The 26,848-nt window shown below is 45.0% G+C and overlaps 1 long non-coding RNA gene across 1 annotated transcript in view; it reads right to left on the bottom strand.

Annotated features, from left to right (window-relative positions):
- Positions 1–9,572: 9,572 nt before the first annotated feature.
- The window catches only part of LOC147612133 (uncharacterized), a 51,297-nt gene continuing 34,021 nt past the window's right edge, over positions 9,573–26,848 (bottom strand). Inside the window, exon 2 of the long non-coding RNA XR_015263656.1 lies at positions 9,573–9,910. This is a non-coding gene — a long non-coding RNA (uncharacterized LOC147612133). The remainder of the gene's footprint in view (positions 9,911–26,848) is intronic.

Raw genomic sequence — 26,848 nt, forward strand, 5'->3', positions numbered from 1 at the left:
AGAGACAGAGAATTCACTGTAAGAATGAAATAGCATGTTGTTTCAAGTATTTGCAGAAAAATGCGATGATGAGCTGTTAGAAATTTCAAATTATCATAATCGTGTTTTGTTACAAATTGTTCAATTTTGCTTTATCCAATTTGTCATTACCTTCTTTTATCATTCCATGTTCTCCATGGTTGTAATCTTTTTCCATTGCTTTGTATGCAGCTTTTCAGAGTGATGGCAAGAACCAAGGCAACTGCAAGGAGGTCTGGCAAGGGGCCAGGGCTTGCAGCAGCAGCAGCTGGGGCTGATATCAAGGAATCTAGTGTGCCTCCAAAGGGAAGAGTTGCACATGGCAGGAAGGGGAAGCCAATGAGCATGCTGCAGCAAAAGTCCAAGAGGTTAAAACATTCTGCAGATGTGCTAAAGGAGATCAGGAAACAACAAAAAGCTATAGGCTTTGCAATTCCCAAGGCACCTTTTCAGAGGCTAGTGAGAGAAATTTGTGATAGCTGGCACCTTGGTTTCAGGTGGAACAGGACTGCCATTCTTTCCTTATTTTTACAAGAAATGGCAGAGGATTACTTGGAGAAGTACTTTGAAGATGCAATGCTTGTAGCAGCCCATGCTCACAGGGTAACTCTGATGACCAAGGACTTCAACACATTGTCCAGAGTGAGATGGAGGTATGACAAGCTGGTCCATCCTGTGGAATGGCAGGACATAAAAATGAGAGACATATTATTAATTCCACCTACAAGAAAATTGAAGGCAGACAAGGTGAAGGTTGTTGAAGTGACCCACACAAAGAGCACCAGAGGGAAAGCTGCTTATGAGGAGTCACTGAAGCAGCAAATAGAAGAATCCAAATCTGCTATAGATGTGGAGACTGTACAGATGGAGCTGCAGATACAGAGAAGATTGCAGGAGCTGGGCCCTAACATAGTTGTCCATATTGAAGATGATTTTTCAGAGAATAATTTTGACTTGACAAAAGCATGCTTGGCAGCATTGGCTCATAAGAATGAGTATTGCTCAGATACTATCATTCTTGCAATGCTCTAGTAAGTGTCTTTTATTTTACATTTGTTTGCAAAACAATCCTTATTGTACCTCCTCCCTCTTACACCTTACCCTAATTATTGTTTTGTCCAATGTAGCATGATGAGAAGCTGGCCGAACCATGCTGTACAGCATACAGTTCATATTATTGATCCTGCAATTTCCTTCAAGTTAAGAGATCCAAAGGAAACTCCCATGGATATTTTCAATTAGTTCAGACACTGTGATTTTGATCATGTTGATATTTTGCTACTTCCATACCATAACAAGTATGTGGGTGGCTGCTTCTTTCGAGATTTTTCTTCAAGATTGAGTACTCTTGTAGCCTTTGATTTCTTAATGCTTTTTTCCTTATGCAGTGACCACTGGAGCTTTGCTTCTATTGACATCCAGCAGAAGCAATGCTTTTTATTCAACTCTCTTAGAAACACACACAGAGAGGTGACATTGTAAGTGGTTTGTGCCTATATGCCTCTGTAACACTAAAATGTGGGAGAGGCCAATCCACTGAATTCCATGCCGGAAGGTCTTGTTTTCTTAACACACCATGTGTGTTTGCATTGTCCAGCAACTGATAAAAATGATCAGTAAAAAATATACAGGATTGAGCTAGCTCTGTTGCACATCGACCTTGGTATTGTTGTTCTCCTATCGATCCATGCAAAACATCTATAAATCCCATAATACAATCGATGTTTTGCCATGTCTCATACGATGAAGGGTATAAATCTGAAATAAAATAATACAAGAATGTCAATAAACAAAGAAAGAAAGCTTTGTCTTAAAATCCATACACCTCATAAAGAACAAAACCACAATAGAAAAATATACAATTAGGCCTGTGTTGCGGAAGATCATTTGGATAGTCTCGCAAGACAAGTTCTTTATGCATGTACACATACTGAATCAAAACTTCTTTCACCGATATCTTCCCTCTGGTGATTTTAAAATCTCGTACTCTTCCCTTCCATGATGCCAAGAAAATGTTTTTTGTCTGGGGTCTCTTTCTTTTGCTAGGTTGCATGAGCACCCATGCTCCTTTCGAAACAGTAAACCTTTCCCAAGTTCCTTCCGTTTTGACTGTACTTGAATTCTCTACCGAAGAAATAGAAGAAGCAGGTCGACGGGGTAAGGATGTGTGGTATAATTCTGCCTTCATAGCATTATCATCCACAGAGCGTCTTCCACAAGAACGGCCATAGTTTTTATTCACCATGGAGACCTTGTGAATCTGTAACCACAGCAAAGTAATGTAAACAAGATAACAAAGTGAAGTTTCAAGAAAGAGAAAGTGGGCAGACAGATAGTTGACAAGAAACATCTTACTCTAAGCCAAACAGGATCAAGAGAGCAGTTTTGGAAAAGAAGAGGCTGCTGCACAATGAGGCAGTGGTGTAGAATGGTAGACCTTTCGAAGGAAAGGCAGCACAACATTTCAAAGTTCAAAGGAAGGTGGAAGCGAGAAGGCCCTTGTCAGAGAAAATGTCAGACTAGATTCTATCTTCATGTCCAAAGATCTTGTGAGAATAAAAAACCAATCTCCACATTAATGTAGCACGCTTGTACCTACATAAAATATTATTTTTTAAATCTATTTTCTCTTATTTTTGTGAATTTCCAACGTAACGTTGGCCCTCTGTTCATTGGTTGAGAGCTTATTTTTCCAAACCGTAAAAGGCCCCAAAATGAGCTCCCTTTTTCCCTAATGTCACTGAGGATGAAAGAAAGAGGAAGTTTCGCTCCGGATTGCAACCAGCTTATCGTTCGGGCATTCAATCGCACCCGAAACATACTTTGCAACAACTTACAGTCTCTGCTCTTGCTACGGAGCAATTGGTGCTCAAAATTAAGCAAGATCAAGGCGGTTTAAAGGACAAAGACAAGGCTGTCCCAAATCTGCAAAAAGGTGGACAGCCACCTAAAAGAACTTCCGGGAGACACAACAAGGCAGGTAAAGCTGAAAATACCTCATCTAAAGATCAGGGCCCAAAGAAGAACAAATTTGGCTTGACCCCCGAGCAAAGAGAGCAATATGCCAAGGAGGAAAAATGTTTTTCTTGCTGCAGCAAAGAGCACATGTTTTGACAATGCCCTGACCGCAAACCAAAGCACGAGGACAAGCAGACCAAGGCTAATGTGCATACAGTTCTCGATGTGCAGGGAAACACAAAACATGATGCAAAAGAGCAGATGGTATGCAAAGCTTGGGGTCAAATCGAGGATCAGCCCGCCTTATTCATGTTTGATGATTGTGCAACCGATAACTTCATCTCTATACAAACGGCCGCTGCCTTGGGTATTGAGGTTGAGAACATGGGACCTTAGATTGAAGCAAAAGCTGCCTTTGTTGGTAAAGAGGTGCAGGTTACCCCACTAATAGGGAAGTTGTGCATACATATCCAGGGCTACCTTGATAATGAGCGTTTCTTAGTTGCACCACTAAATGGATGTGATGTATTGCTGGGCAAGCCATGGCATCATAGGCTTGAGCCCCGCAAAGAGTACAAGACCAACATGATTTCTTTTATGCATAAAGGCCGCATGCATTTCATTGATGCTGGCAAAGAAGAGGATTCCATCCCACTTGTATCTCACATCCAGATTAATAAAGCAATGAAAAAGAGTCTTTCTGCGTACTTGGTTTTTGTTCGTGATAGCAATGTACCAAGTCATCAAAATGTGGATGCTATGACTTACGATAGGCTGAATTTTCTTCATGCATTCAATGATTGTTTTGCTGATGCATTGCCAGGTGAATTACCTCCTCAAAGGCCCGAGGATCATCGCATAGATCTTGTGCCAGGTAGTTCACCTAACAAACCCGCATACCATGTGAGTGCCGCTCAACAAGAAGAGATCATGAAGCAGGTAAATGAGCTTTTAGAGAAAGGTTTGGTTCAGCCTAGTTCCTCACCTTATTGCTCTCCTGTGCTTCTTGTTCAAAAGAAAGACGGGCCATTCCGCATGTGTGTGGACTATAGAGCTTTAAACAAGCTTACCATCAAGAATAGATTCCCAATTCAGCGTATTAATGACATTTTGGATAAGCTTGATGGTTCGGCTTATTTCAGCCGACTTGATTTGAAGAGTGGTTATCACCAAATACGAGTGGTGCCACAAGATGTCCATAAAACTGCATTTAGGACAGCTTTTGGATTATATGAATTTTTGGTGATGCCCTTCGGTCTCACCAATGCTCTGGCCACATTTAATCGTATGATGGATAGAATATTCCGACCCCATCGTAAATTCACAGGTGTATTCTTTGATGACATCTTGGTTTTCTCCAAGAATGAGCAGGAAAATAGAACTCATTTGGTCACAGTGTTCGAAGAGTTGCGGAAGCATAAACTTTTCATTAATGCCAAGAAAAGTGAGTTCTTCCTTTCCGAGGTACATTATTTAGGTCACATTGTATCCAAGGATGGAGTAACAATGGATCCTGCAAAGATAGAAACCATTCGGAATTGGCCAGAATTGCAAAACGTACATCAAGTACGTAGTTTTCTGGGATTATGTTCATATTATAGGTGTTTCATAAGGCATTTTGCTATGATAGCCACCCCTCTACTACATGATCTCACAAAGAAGAAAACCACTTTCAAATGGACTTCAAAAGAACAGGATGCTTTCTTGCAACTCAAGCGTACTATCATACAGGACCCGTATTAATTGTTCCTGACTTGCAAAGATCATTCGCAGTAGAATGTGATGCTTGTGGTGATTGTATAGGGGCTGTCCTAAATCAAGAAGGGCATGCAGTTGCATACGAGAGCCGTCGTTTGCATGATGCTGAGCTTCATATGGATATCTATGAGAAAGAGCTCTTGGCTGTAATTCATGCCTTAAAGATATGGAAACATTATCTTCTTGGGACTGAATTTGTAGTCAAGACAGATCATCAAAGCTTGAGATACTTTCTATCTCAAACAAAACTTTCGGAGAAACAAATGAGAATGGCAAACTTTCTTTCCATGTTTCATTTTCAGATTGTGCATACTCTGGGAAAGAAAAATGTGGCGGCCGATGCATTATCTAGGAGGCCTTATGTGGCTGCAGTCTCAGTGGCCTCTCATGGGGACTTATCTGTTATGCATGATTTGTGTCATTTGGATGCTGAATTTTGCCATATATGGACTGATTTGATGGCTGGTCACTCACAGGCCTCTTATGTTATCAACGAGGGTTATCTTATGAAGTATAACTGCCTATGTGTGGTGAAGGATTTGCGTCCAAAGGTTATGGAGGAATGTCACGCTCCACCTTCTGCTGGTCATAGAGGTATCATGCCCACTACACGCATGATTGAGAGATATTTCTTTTGGCCAAGCATGCGTAAAGACATTGAGGCATATGTATGTGCATGTATTACTTACCAAAAGGTGAAATTTAACAAGCAAAAACCTCCAGGTTTGCTTCAGCCATTGCCTATTCCCTCACAACCTTGGGAAAGTATTACTATGGATTTTATTATGGACTTGCCTAGATCCCAACATATGGGAATGATGCTATTTGGACCATTGTGGACAGATTTAGCAAGCAAGCTCATTTCTTTCCCGTCAAGAAAACCATTAAAGTTGATCATATGGTCAAGCTTTTTCTTGCTAATATTTTCAAGCATCATGGTATGCCTAAATCCATTGTTGGGGATAGAGATCCCAAGACTACGAGCCTCTTTTGGAGGGCTTTATTTGATAACATGGGCACTAAACTTGAGTTTTCATCAGCTTATCATTCCCAAACGGATGGCCAAAATGAAGCTGCAAATTCAGCTGTGTTGGATTTGTTGAAGTGTTATGTGGTAGATCAAAAGATTGCATGGGAGAAGTATCTTCCACTTGTTGAGTTTGCCTACAACAATACGATCCATGCCTCCACGGGAAAGGCCCCGTTTGAGTTTATTTATGGCAGAGTGGTTTTGCCACCCATCCTTCGTACAAAGGATGAGATTTTTGCTGATGAATATGTTCGTGACTTGGATGTAGCCTTTGCTCAGGTACGGACAGCCATTGCAAGGTCACAAGATAAGCATAAAATGGCTGTTGACAAGCATAGAAGGGACATGCAAGTCAAAGAAGGTGATTGGGTTTTGCTGAAATTTGAGAAGGCTAGGCTTCAGAAGAGGCTAGGATGAGAAGGATCATATCCTAAGCTTTCTCCTCGCTATTATGGACCCTTCAAGGTGATTCAAAAGATCAATGAAGTGTCATACAGGCTTGCTTTACCTAGTCATTGGAAGATTCACAACGCATTTTATGTGAGTCTTTTTCGAAAATATGTGGGGCCAAATCTTGACGAGCCTGTCACATAAGCTCCGCCAGAGATTGATGAGCTTGAGGAGATCCTCCAACCAGAACAGATTGTCTTTCACAAGGAGCGAAAGCTACCTGCAAGAAAGCTTTTCAAGAGATACCTTGTGAAGTTCAAAAATTATTTGCCCATTGATGCAAAGTGGGTAAATGAGGATTATTTTATTGACTACCCACAGTTGTTGCAGGCATATCCTTGAGGCTTTTCAGTTGAGGACAACTCTTTAGAAGCCCGGGGGGTGTCACCAATTGGCCGACCATTTGGTTCATCTCCAGATTTGTGTCTCGTTCACTTGAGGCCAGGCCGGTGTCTCATGTGAAGGGGCCAGTATTTTTGCTTAACATGGACGGGAGCCAAACTAGTGCCACCCATGTGTATGACCTGGATTGTGTTCTATCCATGGGATTGTCACGCCATGGAAGAGCCAGTATTTGTGCCGTCTTGCCTATGGGACTGTCACTCCATAGGGAGGCTCGTGCTTAGATCTGTATCTTACCTATGGGACTGTCACTCCATAGGAAGACCGGGATTTATGTTTTCTGTTGTGCCATTTTTGTGCCCGACAGATGTTTTGTACTTGTTCCATGAACGGGAGATATGTCCATGATACTATTTGCACATGCATTCATGTTTTGCATGTTTGAAACTGTTTTCGCATGACTTGTATTCTTGTGTTTGCCTGTTTGACGTGCCACTTACTGAGCGGGGACGCCTGCCAGTGAGTCGTGAAGTTTGTTCTGTCTTCTGACGAGTTTTGGTGCGTGTGAACAGGTGGTAAGTGTATTGCACTTGTTTGTTTAAAAGCTTTCTTTCTAACCTTTATTTTTATAAGGTTGTAAGTTCACATTCATTTAAAAGTGGGCACCCATTATGGGCACTCACGTGTGGGCCAAGGTGGGGAGGGAAACCCCACTCTTAACCCTTTGTGTGTGGGGGTGGATGCATGGCCACCTACCCACACCCCACCTTGAAACTGGCCGCCCCCATGCAAGCTTGGGAAGCCGGCCAGTTGTGGTCGTGTTCTCTCTCTCCAACATCTACAAAGGAGCTCTCAAACAACTGCACACAAGGCATCTCTCCGCCTTAGGTTGCTGCACGCTGGTGGGCTGTTCTCTCTCTACGCAGGTGGCGACGCCTTTCCACAACATGCCATGCTTGCTCTCCAGCAGGCGGTTGTACTCCTTTCCATAGGCGGCTGCTCCCTCTACCTTGCAGGCGGCTACGCCACCCCACAAGCGACTGCAGCCAGGTTTCCTCTCCACTCTGCAGGGTGCTGCACTTTCCTTCCATAGGCTGCGTGGGGCTGCCCTCTCCTCTGCAAGCGACCATGGCAGGTAGCTGCAGCCAGGCGGCTTCTACACCCCTCAGGCGGCTACGCTTGCTCTCCAGTAGGCCACGCTTGCTCTCCAGCAAGCTGCGCCCTGCACAGCAAGCGACTGTGCTCCCTTGCAGAGGCGGCTGCCCCTTCTCCACAACAACAGGCAACTTCTGCACCCTCAGGCGACTGTGCTCTACTAGCAGGCTGCACTCCTCCATAGCAGGCGGCTGTGTTCCTGTGCAGGCAGCTGCGCCTCCCTTCCATAAGTGGCTACAGGCGACTCTGCACCTTCCCTCTTCAGGTGGCTACACCTTCTACACAAGCACCTCCTCCTCCTCCTCCTCGACAGGCTGCTGCGCCCTGGTGTACATCTCTAGTAGCTGCACATAGACGCCTCGGGTATTTGTCTTCCTTGAGCGAGCTACAAGTAAGTGGATTCAAATTTAAGTAAAGGATTTTGTTGTAAAACTGATAAAAGATTCTCTCTACCGCTAACACCCGTTCGGTGCCGGGTATAGTCCAAGCTGTTGGAGAACCATGGTCCATGGGTGCTCAGATCGGGAGAGCCAGGCATTAGTACAAGAGCGCCTGTTTGTGCGTGGTCCTGGAACACCAGTGGGGCGCTCTCCGCGGATTCCAGTGAAGGCACAAGACCGTAGAGACTTGACCACTCAAGTATGTCGCACTCCTTCAAACGTCTAATTCGAGTCTCTTGTTTGGTACTGTATTCATCTCAATTGTACATGGACATTATCTGGTTCATTGAACCCATGGAGCATTGTATTTGTTAAATACTCCCAATAATATATCATATATTGAGGGGGAGTCGGCCCATTCCGGCGCCAGTGCTGGTGTCCATTGTTCAACATTTTATTTCATTTTAATTTTCAATTGTTATTAAGTTGTCCATTCAAATTGTGATATTTAAGTTGTGCTATTATGCATGTGGGTGTCCAACGGAGTCTATTCCCACTTGACAGGATCGGTTTCACTTAGAGGGAATAAAAGGCTTTTTCACTCATGCTTTAGTGACTTGTGTAAAACAAAACTAGACATCATTAATCAAGATGTGAACCAATGAGGAAGTATGTTTGATGCCAAGTGGCACTACATAAAGAAAAGAGGAATGATAATGTTGCTTCTTGCCTATGAAAACAAAGACACTGTTTATGCTACATTGTACCACATCATAAATCAATCATCTATGAGCTTGAAATATGATAGAGGAGCTTTAGTTTATTGTTGTATTCGCCCCCTTCTACCTACTAAAACTAGAACACTTAAGTTGTGTGATGAATCAAAACATTGAATTGATGCAACACGTTGCACCAAGACATACCTTAATTGTGCTCACACATTCTTGTAAGAAACAAAACTTATCTTAGGTATGAACAAAACAATACAAAAAGCATGGCCAAAGGCCCATCAAAGATCATCCCAAAAGACTAGGTGTGCATAGCCAGTCTGGTATTTGAGCTGTGAAATTTGTGAGCTGCATAATAACAATGTTCAAAGAGAGCAATATGTACTAGGTAATTATATCCCTCTTTACAGAAAAGAATTTGAGTGATATCACTATTCTTGAGCTACATTCACAAGATCCACTTACTATATTTCAATCCAGACAGTGAAAAAGGAAAAGGTGCACAAGAAAAACATTCTTCATTGTTGCTTCTGTGCTGAATGATCTTTGGCAAAAGCCAAGGCATTCATGAAAGATATATGAAAGTGTGAACCAAAAACATGAAGGATTTGGTACTGGCTTGATAGGCAGATGTGTGCTTTTTGTAAAAGATAAACAATTGGCATACACCTGCGAACATATGTCAATAGCAAAGCAGTATGCATTTACATGAAAACATTCATGTATCAGAAACCAAGCACTTTGGTTGGTGTATTGCAGAAACGGGTGAATACCCATGCATTAAGAAGGCAGCCTATGATGGATTTGCCAAGTAAAGTTGTGTACATACTACATGAATGAATAAAAAGAAAGATATTAACGCATAATTCCAAAAGGCTATTTGCTTCATGCACTCTTTAGTGTTTTGAGCACAACAAAGACATGCACTGTGAAATTGTGCAAATTAGTCTCATGATGTGGAAAGTAATGAGGCAAGGCCCACTCCTCCGTTACAAGGCACGAACTTAGTGCAACTTTCCATTGGTTTGGGCATATACTGAGAAGGCGGTTTGGGATCAGACATCACCAGTTTAAAGCTGTTATCTGAACCCCTGTTCATTAAACAGGACAACAAGTAACTAAAACTATATTAACAACTGCCAAATCTACCACAATTTGCTAAAGGGGTATTGAAAAGATAGCATAAGCTACCATGCAGCAGGCTGCAGGGCACATACACCTGTTTCAAATTCTGCTCAACCAAAAAACTGCATGATATACTACAGAACCTGGTGGTAAAACCAAAGTAAACAGGGGGCAGAATACTTGCAAGCTATCGAATAACTACAGCTTTGCATTTAGAGACTCTTGAATTCAGTTACTAATGGCACCCGGACTTGTATGAACCAAGCAAAAGGATTTGATATATGATAAAAAGATAACGTGGACACCTAAATCTTAAGTACCCATACTTCGGATGGCCTGTTTGATGTGACTACAGTGCAAATGAAATTTAGAGACAGTGGAATCTCTTGGTGAAAGCCTGGTAGCAAGCTTGAAGGGCAAGCACATCTTCATCTCTTTTTTTGCAGATCTCCATTCCTTCTGCAAGCCGTCCCTAACCATCCATGCTGGGCTGGCTGCTGGGTTGCTGGAGCAGCTGGGGATGGGGCAGAGGATGACCGCATCTGCTGAACATGTCCAGAGCTTAGGCTTTGACCAAAGGCACTGCTAAAATTATTTTTCTTGTGGAAGGTTTCCAGGCAAGAACCCGTAAGAGCCACCCACTTGATCATAGTGGATGGTCTGATTGACCTCCTGTAGACTCGTTGAGCCGCCCACTATGGAAGAGCAATCTCCTATGGAGCAGGAATCTCAAGTTCCCATGTTACGACCCCTAGTACTTCTCAGTAAATTCCATCCGCACCTCCGTTCATGCTAGAATTTTCGGCTGAGTTACAGGCAGCATTCATTGTTCCACACTGTCCTGCACCAACCACGCCTCACCAAGCAACTGAAAACCCCCAAGACGCAATACATCGACAAGCTATAGAACTTGAGCTTTTACCAGCTGGAAAAGCACATTAGGCTGTCACCAGCCTACATATTTTTCAATTTTTTCAAATTTGGACAGGCTCTGGAGAATGTCAAGACGCCCTGGCGTTGGAAGAAGTACAAGCTTAATGAATGGGAGATTATTCAGCTCAGAAAACCAGGTGTCCAGAACCTGACCAAGGTGACAGTTCCTTGGACACACAGATGGTCATTTGAGCTCAGGTGCCATATGGAAAACGTACCTAGCGAGCCCCCAACGATTCTTGAAGAACTTGGCATGGAAACAGGCTCTTACAAGGCTGTCCACACTATTGAATATCAATGCTCCAGCCTCATATTGTATTGTCCAGGCACTAGCTAGCTCATGTTGTACGGCCCCCATTATGAGTAGCAGCCATGGTTGAGCACCCTAGGTGCCCGGCATCCTCGTATTCACACGGGAAGGTGGCCTATGAGGCCAGATGGTTTAGAGACAGCTTGGATTAGATTTGGCACATTAACAAATAGGCTACATGCTGTCAGAATACGCAGCAGAGATGATGACCAGATCTGGGAACACGAGCAAAAAACGCATGCAGAAAAACAGCACAAGAGAGAGATAGATGTAGGCGTGTAACTCTGCTCTGATATACACAAGAAGATCCCGATATGATACAAGTGTGGTATGGGGGCTGGGGGCCTATTTATATGCCCCCAGATGGGCAGTCGGCCTGCTGAAAAAGCCTCCACAACTGTAGCATCAGTCAGCCAGCACTGAATGAAGCCCACGACTGTATATGCCCAGTCGGCCAGCAGTACAGAGGTCCACGACTGCTGTTGGGCAGTCGGCCAGTCACCTGTCTGCTGATGGGTCAGTCGGCCAGCTACTCAGTGCTCCTGCCAACTCGGAACTGCCTCCCAAGCCACAGAAAAAATGGGAAAAATGCGGAGAGTGGGGAAAAATGATAAAACACCTCATACAGGCGGGCACACCCACAACAAAGGCCTTGGTGTATAAATCTAGACAGGAGATGACTTCTAACACCCCCTCTCAGCTCCTGGCTATGAAACCAACCACAGGGAGCTGGGGTGCCGCCTGAGCAAATCCTGAGAGAGCGACTTCGTGAAGAGGTCCACCGTACTGTCCTCCGTCAAACAGAACTCTAGCAAGATGTCATTAGCAACGATCTGTTCACGAACAAAGTGCCTCTGGATGACCATGGGTTCCTCCAATGGAAGCCCAAACCTGCAATGCAACCTCTGCATCCTCACCACCTCACAAACAGCATCACAAACAGCCCGGTACTCTGCCTCTGTTCTCGACAAGGCAAAAGATGACCGTCTCCAACCACTGCTCCAAAAACCTGCTCCTAGGCCTGAAGTAGATCTCCTCGTGTCCTGATCTCCTCCCCAAACTGAGTCACTCCAACCGTGGAGTTGGGACTCCAATCAATCCCCCTCCTGTGTACAAGAGTCCATGATCCTTCGCATGCCGCACAAACCATAGGAAACGCAATCCTGCCTCCCAAAGAGACATCCGCAACCATGAGCTCAACTGCCTCATCAGGAAGCTCCCGTCCAATCTGGTGTCCATCAACCAGATCAATGAACCATACAACTTCTGAGCACCACCTGCAGATGGGTTCACACGCGGTCTTCGCACTCATATTTCTCATAAGGCTCGACAGTTTGAATTCAAGGTTCAAAAGGCCACATTTCAGCGGGACTTCATTGTCTCACCTCTTTTAGGGTGTGATATGATTCTCGGCATTCAGTGGTTTAGGGAGTACACACCCATTCCTGATTGGAGACAGGACACTTTCACAATTATTGATGGTATTCCTGAGTGTAACCGAAGCATCAAAATACAAAGTTGCTAACATGCAACGCAACACCACACTTTTTTTTTTTTGGTAATATCCAGTGCAATATATTTATATGCTCATAAATTTACAAGATGGGAAGTCTCCGAAATGGAGAGTATCCCAAATGTCAGAAACATAAAGAGAAAAGCTCTAAGCAAGAGACATCCATATCACCCTCATGGCAGGCATCATATAAGGATTGCCGCAATGAGGCTCGGAAGGATTCATATGACTGATAATTCTGCCGACCCAAGTATGCCAAATTATGCTCACTCCAAATTGTCCAAAGAGCCCAATATCTCACCCAAGAGAGAAACAGTGAGTATTGAGACAAGGACCGCATAAATCTGCCAAAAAGCCAGAAATGTTTCCCAAATCTGTGACTCGGGAAACGGAGCCGAAGAAAATCTGAAATTCTCCCGAGGAGGATCTTGGAACAAGGGCAGTGCCAAAGCAGATGAAGAACAATTTCTGAGGGAGCCTGACATCTTAGACATGTGGAAGGTGCAATGTGACGTTTAGCAAGCGTGACCCCCACTGACAATGTGCCTGTCAAACATCTCCAAAGAAAAAGTCTTTGTTTCAATGGCATTTTACACTTCCACAATATCCGGAGATTCTTCCGCCACCATGAGAGGGGCTTCGTTATATGCCACAGAGAATACACACAAACACACACACACACACAAAAACGTGGCAATACTGAGGAGACACTAATGACATGGCAGTGCTAAAATGACACTACCACGTGTCAGCCTTACAGACTTGGATGATGCAACCAGCTTTTGGAAAGCAAAAGATTAAAAGCTTTTAAGGAGCTGAGCTTTTATTATTAAAAAGATGCTTTTTGGGCTATAAGTGAGTTTTAAAGCGCTTTTCTAAGTGCTTTTGGACAAGAACTATATATTTAGCTATGCTCTTGAGTCTCATTGTTGAGACATGTGAAAAGACAAGAGAGCCAGGTGCATCGAGTGCCAGCACCATAGAGACTCTATCAAGTGTTTGTAGGCATAGTAGACTAGCAAAGTTCAGGTGACCAAACCGAGCATGCTAAAGCTCTGCATCTGTCACATTGGATGTACTAAACACTGCATGTGCATCATATGCAACTCTCTCATATGCATCAAGTTTGTAGAGACCATGACATAAAGTACCAAATGCAATAATAACATCCCCATCATGGTTCACTGCAATCATGTAGAGTGCATTTGCCATCCATAAAACGGACCACTAGGCCGGACCCAGCAATGGCCAAAATGGACATGAGGTTCTTGATACCCGGTACATACAATACATGAGAGAGTAATTGTTCCACTGAATGGGAGAAGAAGAATTAGGGTTAGAGTTATTCATGTGTGGGAGACATACACAGAGAGACAACAAGGGGGAGAGAGAGAGAGAGAGAGTTGTGGGGATAAGTCAACTCAATAGCATTGAGTGTGTGACTCCCCTATCACACATGTATATTGCACTAGTACACATAGTGCACTTAGTACATTAAAAGTACTAAGTGTACTATGTACTATAACTTATGGGCTTGTACACACTATAAGGGTGGGCATAATGCCTTTACCCCAACAACCTCCCACTTAAAGGCAAAGTGCCCTTAAATGAAGGAAAAGAAAAAATCAGCATGTACATGATAATATACAAGGCCATATCAAGGCTGAAACTGGCCTCATCCAATGCCCATCAAGTGTCTGCAATGAGCAAACCGCTCCGGAGGCAAACTCTTTGTCAACAGATCAGCCGGGTTGTCATCCGTATGAATCTTAACAAGCTGAATTTGCTTGTTCTCTATCACCTCTCTGATGAAGTGATACTTCACATCCACATGCTTCGTCTTGGAATGAAAGACAGGGTTCTTTGCCAACTGGATGGCACTCTGACTGTCACAATGCAACAATGGAATATCCCCTGTATAACCCAAATCAACCACTAACCGAGATAGCCATAATGCCTCCTTGCAAGCCTCTGTGGTGGCTGCAATATACTCGGCCTCTGTAGTAGATAAGGCAGTGCACTTCTGCATCCTGGATATCCATGACACAGCACCTCCTGTGAATGTAAACACATAACCGGTAGTAGACTTCCGGTTATCTGGATGACCAACATAATCCGAATCCGTGTAACCATGCACTAATGCATCCTGTTTGCCAAAACAAATGCACATATCCTGTGTGCCCTTCAGGTATCTCATGACACCTTTCACTGCTTCCCAATGCTTCTTGCCAGGGTTGGCCATGTATCTAGAAACCACTCCCACTGCAAATGCAATGTCCGGCCTAGTAGCAACCATGGCATACATGAGACTGCCACAAGCTGAAGCATACGAAATCTTGGCCATATCAGCCCTGTCACTGTCCGACTGTGGGCTGTCCATAGCACTGAGTTTCACATATGGAGGCAAAGGAGTACTAGTCTTCTTCCCCCCGTCCATATTGAACCTCTGCAAAACTTTGCCAATGTATTCCTTCTGAGACAAATACAACACATGCTGATTTCTGTCCCGAAGTATCCGCATACCCAAAATGTGATTTGCATCACCCAAATCCTTCATATCAAAGGTTTGATGCAGCCTCTTCTTCAAGGCATCCATCTCTTTACGAGATTTCCCGGCAATCAACATATCATCAACATACAAGATGAGGATCAATAGACTGCCATCCAAAGCTTTCTTGGTGTACAAGCAGTGATCTATGTCACTTCTCCTGAATTTCTGGGATTTCATGAATGTATCAAATTTATGATACCATTCCCTTGGTGCCTGTTTGAGCCCATAAAGACTCTTTTTCAGCTTGCATACAAGCTTCTGCTTTCCACTTACTGCATAACCCTCTGGCTGTTGCATATATATCTCCTCATGGAGATCACCGTGAAGAAAAGCAGTCTTCACATCCATCTGAATCAAGTCCAGATCATCATGTGCAACCAAAGCTAACACAGCTCTAAGTGTGGTCATTTTGACCACTGGAGAGAAGATCTCCTCAAAGTCCACACCATATTCCTGCTTGAAGCCCTTAGCCACTAACCTGGCTTTGTATCTTGGCTTTGCATCTGGTGCAACTTTGAGCCTGTAAACCCATTTGCATGGCAAAACCTTCTTGCCTGCAGGCAAATGCACCAACTTCCAGGTTCCATTTTTGTGCAGAGAATCCATCTCTGACTTCATGGCACGCTCCCAAAGAGCCTTGTCTGCCCTCTGTAAAGCCTCCTTGTAACATGAGGGCTCCCCACAGTCAGTGAGCATCAAGTAGTCAACCCCTGGAACAAACCTGTCAGGGGCTTTGGAGGGTCTTGTGGACCTCCGTACCCAATGACCATCATTTGCAGGTTGCTGTCCAGCCTGCATATCACCTATTGGTGGCTCCTGTTCCATGCCATAAGGCTGAAAAATCATGCCCGGTATCTCCTCTAACTGTGGTATATCCATAGGGATATCTTCTGCCATCTCTGGCTGTCCATTTGGACCATTTTCAGCACCATTTAAGGGCTGGTTTTCCTGCTGTAATGGCTGATTTACAGCCCTTTGTTGTTATCCATGATGTCCATCATCATCAAAGATGACTCTGCCAGGCTCCTGTTGCCTTGCAGGCTCCTTATACATGCATGTTTCATAAAAAATGACATCATTGCTGCGTATAATCTTTCTATTCACGGGATCCCAAAGTCTATACCCCATTTCACCTCTGTCACCATATCCTAGGAATATGCATCTGTGAGACTTAGGATCAAGTTTGGTGCGCATTTCCCTGCGTATGTGCACATACGCAACGCAACCAAACACTCTCAAGTGCTTGTATGACAGAGGCTTTCCTGTCCATACTTCTTCTGGCACTTTCCCACCAAGCCTCGTGTTAGGTGACCTGTTTATAAGGTGAACGGCTGTCATAACAGCTTCAGCCCAAAAACCATGAGGTAATGCAGCATGCGACAACATAGAACGGACCTTCTCCTGAATGGTCCTGTTCATCCTCTCTGCTGTCCCGTTTTGTGGAGGATCATAAGGAGTAGAGAGCTCCCTCTTGATGCCTTTAGCATCACAAAAGTCCTGAAACTGTTTGGACATATACTCTCCACCATTGTCGGAACGCAAAGCCTTCAGTGTTTTGCCAGTTTGATTCTCAACATGAGCAACAAACTTCTGAAACACTGAGAATGTATCACTCTTCAAACGAAGAGGATAAACCCACACCTTGCGTGTGGCATCATCAATAAAAGACACACAATATTTTGCCCCTCCCAAAGAAAGCTGAGGCATCTCACATACATCTGTATGCACAAGCTCTAACTGAGCATCTTTCTGTCCAAGAGCTTTCTTGTGGGGACACTGTAGTTGCCTACCATATATACAATGCTCACAAAACTGAAAACTTGAAAACTTTAGAGAAGGCAAGTAACCCAAACGAGACAATTGCTCCATTCCTTTGACACTCATGTGTCCCAACCGGCTATGCCACATAGAGATTTCCAGCAGCTCGGTTGCATTTACATTAGCATGGTGACAAACACCTGCATGCATGAAGTAAAGAGTGTCCACCTTAGAGCCTCTGGCAACAACCAGTGAGCCCTTACTAATCTTCCACTTTCCACGACCAAATGTGGTAACATAATCAGCATCATCAAGCTGTCCAGTAGAAAGCAGGTTCTTCTTGATCTCAAGCACATGCCTGACATCATGGAGCATAAGCTGTGAGCCATCTGAAAACACAAGCCTCACATCACCTCTGCCAAGAATCTTGCATGCATGGTTATCACCCAAATAAACCACTCCTTCATTGCCAGCAGTATACCTGACAAACAAGTCTCTGCAACCTGTGACATGAAAGGAGGCACCTGAATCAATGATCCATGAGTGCATACCATGTCCACCTGTAAGAAGTTAATGGGCATCAAGTGAAGACGTAAATAGGACCTCATCCTCACTGTCACCTGCATGTGACACATTGATTTCTTCAATCTTGACTCCACTTTTGCCCTTTGGCTTTACATCTTTGGCTTCATCTTTGTCTTTGTCTTTGCCTTTTCCCTTTTCCTTTTGATCATTTTTCCATTTGTAGCATTGCTTTTTGATGTGTCCCTTCTTGCCACAATAATGGCATTCCAAATCCTTTTTGGAGCGAGACTTGCTCCTTCCCCATTCTTGGCTTTTTCCCCTTTGCTGGGATCTCCCACGTGCATTCATTGCATTGGACTTTCCAACAGAGTTGTTTTTCCTGTTCATCTCTTCTTGAAGAAGAGCACCCTCAACATCTGCATATGACAGCATAGCATTCGAATTGCTAGTGGCTGTCCTGAATGTGTCCCAACTCTCTGGCAAAGTGCATAACAGAAAAGTGGCTTTGAACTCATCGTCCATTGCCAACTTTTGATTTATAACTTGGCTGACAATACCATTAAACTCATTTAGATGGGCTGCCATAGACGCCCCTTCCTTCATCTGAAGACCTATGAGTTTCTTCAACCAATACACTTTGCTTGAGGCACTTTGCTGGGCATACAACTTTACAAGTCCTGCAATCTCTGCCACATTCCCCAAGCTGTCTTCTCTTCACGAATGCTGAAAAGTAAAGAGTCTGACACAGATAACATGATAGTAGATCTTGCCAACTCATCCATATCTTCCCACTCTTCAGCAGTAAGAGAAGCGGGCTTTACACCCCTTTCTTTGATAGGCTTGTGCTGCTTCTTCTGGAGCAACACATTATAGCACTAGGTTTGCCAAATATCATAGTTATGTGAGCCTTCAAGCTTCTTAATGTGAAGCAATGAAGAGCTCTCACTTGTGGTTGCCATAGCAATATGCAACCTCTGATGCTGCTTGTGTTGATGGAGATGCGCCTACTGCAGATTTAGATCACCTGCAGGTACTGTACGGGCTGGGTTGCGTAGCTCTGATGTTGATGCTGATTCTGTTGCTGCCCACCCAGATTGAAATAGTCCGCCAGCTTCAGGGGCGTATCTGAGTTCATGTATGACACGCTGTTGGCCGCGTAACGCTGCTTGCCGTTAATAGCAGCTGATGCGCCCTGCACCACGACGGTTTCAGACACATTGATCATGCCGTAGTGGAAGGCACCTTGGGGATTCGGGCGGGCGGCGTTGGCGGTCAGGTCCTGTAAGGCGAATGATTCAACGCCCGCCACCTTCGCCTTCGCGCTATGGGTGTTTTGTTGACGCCGCCTCCGACCAGTAGCCAGCGCTACACGTCGCCACTTCGCCTTCTTCTCCACCTGCGCCTACCCTTCTACGTGCCCGAGCTGCCACCTCTTGTGACTACTGCCTTGTGGCTAATGCTACACGTAGCTCTACCATGTCAACAATTAGTCGACCTGATTCAGTTGCAGCCTGCGTAAGTTGCAGAGAGAGAGAGCTACCCTTTCCCACGTTCAACACAGACAGCTGTAGGCGCCTAGCTCCACCATCATGTTGGAAGTATACTGCACATGCAGAGAGCTGCAGACTGGCTCTGATACCAGTTGAATGGGAGAAGAAGAATTAGGGTTAGAGTTATTCATGTGTGGGAGACATACACAGAGAGACAACAAGGAAGAGAGAGAGAGAGAGAGAGAGTTGTCGGGATAAGTCAACTCAATAGCATTGAGTGTGAGACTCCCCTATCACACATGTATATTGCACTAGTACACATAGTGCACTTAGTACATTAAAAGTACTAAGTGTACTATGTACTATAACTTATGGGCTTGTACATACTATAAGGGTGGGCATAATGCCTTTACCCCAACATCCACCATTTGAAGTAGTGAGCACAATCTTTCCAACTATTTTGACAGCATAATTGGAGTTGTTTGCACATGTAACTCTGCCCCCTTTGGAGCATCCTCAAGATGACGTCGTGATGGTTGGAGTATGCACATGTGGAAGAATAGACAAAACAAGAGAGAGAATAGGGAGCAAAGGAGAGAGCTTGTGGACAAGATCACCTTTTATAATAGCATGAAGCGGCAATAGCCAGCAAGAAAGTGTTGAACTTGTGCTTGGGATTGAACTACATCAAGTGAATATGTGAGGCCCCTTCTAGAGTGAAGGGAGTGAGCTGGCTGACTACTCATAACTGTCTTCCTCTATTTTCATGCCAAGGTACGGGAGGCCATGGAGCTTTGTGTCGCCTGTACTGAGGCCAGGACTCGCGTCACCTACGGGAGGCCAGGCCTCGTGTCACCTGTAGTGTGGCCAGGACATGGAACCCACTGCCAGGCTTCCTAGTTTAGGCTTCCCATTGAGCTTGTTCCGTGCTCGGGAAGACCTGCTATTTACAGGTTCTAGGAACGGGAGATATTTCCATTGACAGGTGCTTCTCTAAGGCCAGTCTCTCCCTACAAGAGAGAGAATAGGGAGCAAAGGAGAGAGAGCTTGTGGACAAGATCACCTTTTATAATAGCATGAAGCGGCAATAGCCAACAAGAAAGTGTTGAACTTGTGCTTGGGATTGAACTACATCAAGTGAATATGTGAGGCCCCTTCTATAGTGAAGGGAGTGAGCTGGCTAACAACTCATAACTGTCTTCCTCTATTTTCATGCCAAGGTACGGGAGGCCATGGAGCTTCGCGTCGCCCGTAGTACTGAGGCCAGGACTCACGTCACCTACGGGAGGCCAGGCCTCGTGTCACCCGTAGCGTGGCCAGGACGTGGAACCCACTGCCAGGGATCCCAGTTTAGGCTTCCCATTGAGCCAGTTCCGTGCTCGGGAAGACCTGCTATTTACAGGTTCTAGGAACGGGAGATATTTCCATTGACAGGTGCTTCTCTAAGGCCAGCCTCTCCCCACAAAGCTTGGCCGGAAAACTGCACTCCAAGTTGTCAAACATTGCACCAATGCATATGCATGCATCTCTACCTGTTTGAAACTGTTTCGCGTGACTTGTTTTTGTGTGAATGCCTGTTATGACGTGTCTAGTTCACGGGCAGGGGATGCCCACCCATGAGCCGTGTGAATGCCCTGTATTCTAACATGGTTTGTGGTGTGTGAACAGGTGGTAAGTATTCATTTAACCCTTGTTTATTATTGCAAAGGTTTTCTAACCTTAGTAGTTCACATTTATTAAAGTTGGGCACTGGCCACCGGCTCAACGCCCGGGGCCCAAGTTCAAAAGTGTGGCCAGCCCAAATGCTCAGCACCCACACACGGCCTCATAAGTGTGTGGACACTTTAAGGAGGTGCCCACCATTAATTATGGTGGGCTGTGCCACATGGCACAAGGGATTTGGACCCCTCCACCTCCTCTCCCCCATTCTTCTCCACCTCTTTGCACTTTCCCTTCCCCTAGAAGCTGGCGCCCAACTCTCCTTGGCTCACTTCCCTTTTTCTGCTGTCGGCACCTGCTGTACCTGCTAAAACCCTAGCAGTACCTGCTGTGGGCACCTGCTATACCTGATGAAACCCTAACAGTATCTGCTGTACCTTCTGTACCAACAGTACCTGCTGTGGGCACCAGCTGTACCTGCTGAAACCCTAACAGTACCTGCTATTCCGGCTGTACTTGCTGTGGACCTGCTGTGCCATCTGTACTGCATGTACCCGCCACCGTACCTGCTGAAACCCTAACTGTACCAGCTGTACTTGCTGAAAATCAGAACTGTACTCCCTGTTGTACCTGCTGAAACCCTAACTGTACCAACTGTACTTGCTGAAAAATCAGAACTGTACTCACGGATGCACCTGCTGAAACCCTAATAGTACCAGCTTGTGTACCAAATCTTCTACAAGTACTTGTTCGTGTACTTGTAGAGTGTGAGGACCTGTTTGTGTGCCTACACTTGGAAGGACCAAGCCCGTTCCTCTGCGAGTTGTGTGAGCCAAGCTCTAGTATGAGAGCACCTGTTCGTGCGTGGTCTCAGAACGACAATTTCGTGTTCACACAACTCCAAGTGTATGAGGAGTTTGGGCTGGTTGTATTGACTCATTTGACGAGTCCAGCTTCGACATTCTTCACCGGCAAATACTTGTTTGGGTAATTGTCTTCATATTATGCATTGCATGGATTATATGGCTAGCAAGCCTTAGAACTTTGTACACAAATAAAATACTCCAATAGTATACTTCAGTATTGAGGGGGGGGTGGGCCCGTTCGTGGCCCGAATGGTGGTGTATTGTGCAGTGCTTCTCTTTTGCAGATTGTCTTGGGCATTGATGTATCTTTCAGTGATTATGTGTATTGTGACTAGTTCATTTTAGTGTTGACAAGCATATTGTTCACGAGACGGTGCTCAAGGACGTTCACACCTAGTCGGTGTAGGTTCAATGGTATTAGAGCACGGTTGTTTCCCTCTTCTCAGTGGGAAAACGGTCATTTGGGCGGACGTTCACACCTAGTCGGTGTAGTTTCAATGGTATTAGAGCACGGTTGTTTCCCTCTTCTCAGTGGGAAAACGGTCATTTGGGCATTGAGCATCATGTGAACAGCGGTCATTCACTATGGATAGCCATGCAAACAATGGACAAGGGCCTAATTCAACTAGCCAAGCACGTGGCACTCGTGTTTCTGAAGCCTTGGGTAATAAGCATATGCATACAAGTTATGTAGAGACATAAAGACATGTCGAACAACCTTCTCAAGGCAAAGAGAAGATGCATGAAGATGACCGAGATGTATTGAAGGCTGAGATGAAGCACATGAAGAGGCAATTGTATGCCAAGGAAGAAGAGCTCAAAATGTTGTATGAGAACCCGCAAGTTCACAAGTTTATGGAGGCTACAAAGGCCGAATCTATGGTGGCACACATGATGGATTCTATGGCGAAGGAATTGGGTGTGAACCCTCGTGAGATAGCTCTCAATTATCTCATACGCGGTGGGGATGTGGTGAAAGGACTTGCAGGTGAACTTCGTGTTGAGGAGCCCCCATATGTGGAGATGGGAAATGATGTATCTCGCAGGGTTAAATCTTATGTACACAGGGATGAGGCTTCGGTGATTTCAAAGCAAGCCTCCACTCCGCATGGGTCAAGAAAAGAAAGAGATGTACATGGCAAAATGAGTGGCAGACATGCTGTAAATGTACATGTGATACATGCTTCTCATGGGGAAAGTGATCGGTATGTAGGCCTCAGTACTTTGCCTATGGAATTGACCAGAGAAGAGCCCCATCATGGGCTGAAAGCTATGTATAATGTTGGGACAGCCAAGGAATACCATGTATCACTGGCTACTCATGCCACCGAGTATGCCCATGGTGAACAAGTTTCATGCAGGGACCTTTATGTGAATGCAAGTACTGGGAGACCACCATTGCATAGATCACTGTTGCATAGGGCACCTGCCTCCGTGCCGCATTTTTCTCGCCATGGACATATGCATGTACCTACTACTGCCCCATTGGAAAAGGGGAAGAGAAAGCTGGAAGAAGATGAGGGTCACCATGCCAAGAGGCTTAAAGAATTTAAAGCAGGTGACAAATCTTTGAAGTTTGAAGCTTATCATGGTGATTATGATGCAAGCAAGGCAATGGCTTTTATAGCCCAGTTTGACATTGCCTTCAGTGATCAGGAATTCTTTGAGAAATCCAAGATTCGCCATGTAAGCATGTTTCTAAAGGGCTCGGTTGTCCATTGGTGGATTACAGAAAAGCTTTCTAGTAGCCCTGTGCAAACATGGATGGACTTCAAAGAAAGATTTTATGCATCGTTTTTGCCTCCAAATGCAGTAGAGATGCTCATGAGCAAATGGGACAAGATAGAGCAAAAGGATAATGAGTCCGTTCAGTGTGACATGTGAGGGATTGATCGTAGTAATCACAACCTTAGGCTAACTAAACTTCACTTAATGATGCTTAAGAGATGGACAATTAGTGTCAATGCAATGCAATGCAGCTGTCACCATTTGGTCCATCTCCATTTTTGGAGCCACTTCTACTATGGGACTGCATAGAGCGGCCAGATTTGTGCCATGTTCACATGGGGCCAGGCTAGTGTCCCATGTGAAAGGGCCAATCTTATGGTGTCACATGGACGGGAGCCAGATCAACGCCACCCGTGTGTGACCAGTGCTGCGTCACATGGACGGGAACCAGTTTCGTGCCACCCGTATGTGACTTGCTTTGTGCTGTATGGACGGGAGCATGCTGGTGCCACCCATGTATGGCCAGGATGGTGTCTTACCTATGGGACTGTCACTCCATAGGAAGACCAGGACATATTTATTTATATCTGTCGCGCCGGTTTGTGCCCGACAGGAACCTCTTGTACAAGTTTCATGAAAGGGAGATTTCGTCCATTATTTGTGCACATGCATTTATGCCTGGATGCATAAATTTGTTTTTGCATGACTTGTTTGCGTGTGTCTGCTTGTTATGCCGTGCCAGTACACTGGACGGGGACGCCCCAGTGTACTGTTGTTTGCTGACTCGGTGGTGTGGCGTGTGAACAGGTGGTAAGTATTTTCATTTCACCTTTTTAAATGGTAAAATCCATAAACTTGAGTGAACCTTAATATTTATAAGGTATTGTGTTCACACTCAATTTAAAGAGGGGCTGGACACTTGCTAATGAGGGTGGGGCCCAAAGTAATAATTTGATTAAAGGTTTTATCACCTTTAAATAAAAGCTTTGCATGGAACTCATTTGGGGAAAAAAAACCACGTGTGGGTTGGTGGTGGATCTTTCCTTCTACACGGCTGCTACCCGCCTTCTTCTCCACGCGTGCTGTAGCTGCCCCTTCATGCCCCCTCCACGCCTGGTTACACTCGCCTATGTGCTGCCCCTGCAGAACCCGCCTATTTGCTGCCTTGTGTACCTGTTGTACCACCTACAGTACCTGCTCATTTACTGCCTTGTGTACTTGCTGTACCTACTGGCTGCTCATGAGTACCTGCTGGCTACCCATGTATTCCTGAGACAAGTACCTGCTGTACCTGCTGGCTGCCCATGTGTACCTGCTGGCTGCCCACATGTACCTGACTAGTACCTGCTATACCTGCAACTGTTGGCTGCCCACGTGTACCTGCTGGCTGCCCATATGTACCTGTTGTACCTGCCCTGTGTACCAGCTGGTTGCTTTGTTTACAATAGCTGAAGCTTCCATTTTGGAGTACAAAACAAGGGAAATGGTCTTCACTACTGAGATTTGAATTAAAATCCATACCAGGTATTTATTTCAATATTTTATCTCAAATTCAGATAATAATTCAAGTTAAATGCTGTTATTTTAAGCTTTGTGTAGGTAAGTTTCTTCTCCAGTTGCATACACTCTAGAAGATAATTGGGAAGAGGTTTCTCCCATGACTGCCCTAACTACGCCCTCATTTATAGAGGAGCCAGTGAAGGTCAAGAGGATATGAGGAAAAACCAAGTACAAAGCTTAATTGGGAGAACCGGGAAACATTCCCTCCGCACTGTACACTGTTGCCTACGTTAGTACGAGCGTGCCCGTTTGTGCACGGTCCCGGAAGACCAGTGAAAGGCAAGTGTTGTTGGGGTAAAGGCGTTATGCCCACCCTTATAGTGTGTACAAGCCCATAAGTTATAGTACATAGTACACTTAGTACTTTTAAGGTACTAAGTGCACTATGTGTACTAGTGCAATATACATGTGTGATAGGGGAGTCACACACTCATGCCTTATGAGTTGACTTATCCCCACAACTCTCTCTCTCTCTCTCCCTTGTTCTTCTCTGTGTATGTCTCCCATGAATGAACTCTAACCCTAATTCCTGTTTCTCCCACATCAACTGGTATCAGAGCCTGAACTTCCAACTGAATTTGTTGTAGAGGAGAAGAAGGTGCAGGCGTTGATTTCTCTCCTGGCTTAGGTAGCAAATCAAGTGTGCTGCTTGTGTTGAACGCCAGGCAAGGCGAGCTCTCTGCTTCAACCTCCACACCAGGTGCTACAGCAAGGCGCTGGTGGCCTTAAAGTGTAACAAAGAAGCCTTGGTGCGGTGAACGTGGAGTGGCGATTTGATCGGCTGGTCCACAAAGCGAGCGAAGACAACGTTGGCGAACAAACGCTGTGCGTAGATTGGCGCTAAGCGAAGACGTCAGCGGCCAGTATCGAAGGGAGCCCGTCGACGTGTATGCGGTGCTAGGCGAAGCTAGGCGAATACGTCAAGCGGGATGCCAAGTCGAACCTAGGCTGTGGGCGAGCACAACCCGCCACCACTAGGCGAAGGCGGAGCGCAGGTCGTCGGCGTGCTCGGTTCTTTCACACCCTCGCTCTCTACAGGGAGCGGTTCTGTCCGTGTGTACGTGTGTGTACGTCTTCCGCCCAAAGCACTGCACGGACTCCACGTCAGTAAATGTGAAGCAGAGATGCGCCCCAGCAGAGCAGCACCGGCTCAAACGCCTTGTGACGCAGAATCTCTGGCTCCACTAGCTTGATTGGAGCAGCCATCAAAGCTCTCCAAGGATCACCTCCAAGAATCAGACTACACAGCAGCATCAGCACGACCCCCTCCTCTTTCCTGCAATCAAAAATTTCAGAGGTATTTGCCTTCAATATTTTGGGAATTTCTTATCAATTCAAGCAATTGAGCAGGTACAGGTGCCCAATTGCTCAATTTTTGAGCAAAATTGGCAAAATTGGGTGACATTGGTCACAATCAGGATCAATTTGCAGAAAATTGATCAAATCAGGATCAATTTGCAGGAAATTGGATGTCGAAATTTGGGGCTTTTGATGTAATTGTGCGATTAAGCACTCATACATGCTGTATGATGTGAGAACTCGCACATTTGGGCAAAATTGCAGCAAATTGCAGTGCAAATCAAGGGGCTTTTGTGTCGATTTGGTTGATTTGCATGCAGGCAATCGCGTTTGATGCTGTGGATAATGTGTTGATGCCTTACAAGCACTCAATGTGCCTGTAAATCAAGGGGCTTTCATGTATTTGATGTATATGTGGCCAGGGGGAAGCATCGTGAACACTCTGGATGCCTTCATGTGTGTCAATGTACCATGTATGATCAGAAATTGATCTCAAATCAAGGGGCTTTTCAAGTTTATATGCTTGTTGAGCTTGGCAAAGCAGCAGGCAAGACATTTATGCCTTGAATCCTCAAAAATCAGCTTGCAGTCAAGGGGCTTTTACCCAATTTCTGTTCGGGACTGTTGTATGCAGTGTACAGGACTGTAAAAGTCTGATTTTCACTCATTTGGACAGCCAGGAGAGCATTTATTGCTACTGTACCTGCTGGTA

This window comes from Cibotium barometz, chromosome 46 (assembly GCF_041138505.1).
Source record: "Cibotium barometz isolate CiBa-2024 chromosome 46, ASM4113850v1, whole genome shotgun sequence".
Classification (NCBI taxonomy): Eukaryota; Viridiplantae; Streptophyta; class Polypodiopsida; order Cyatheales; family Cibotiaceae; genus Cibotium; species Cibotium barometz.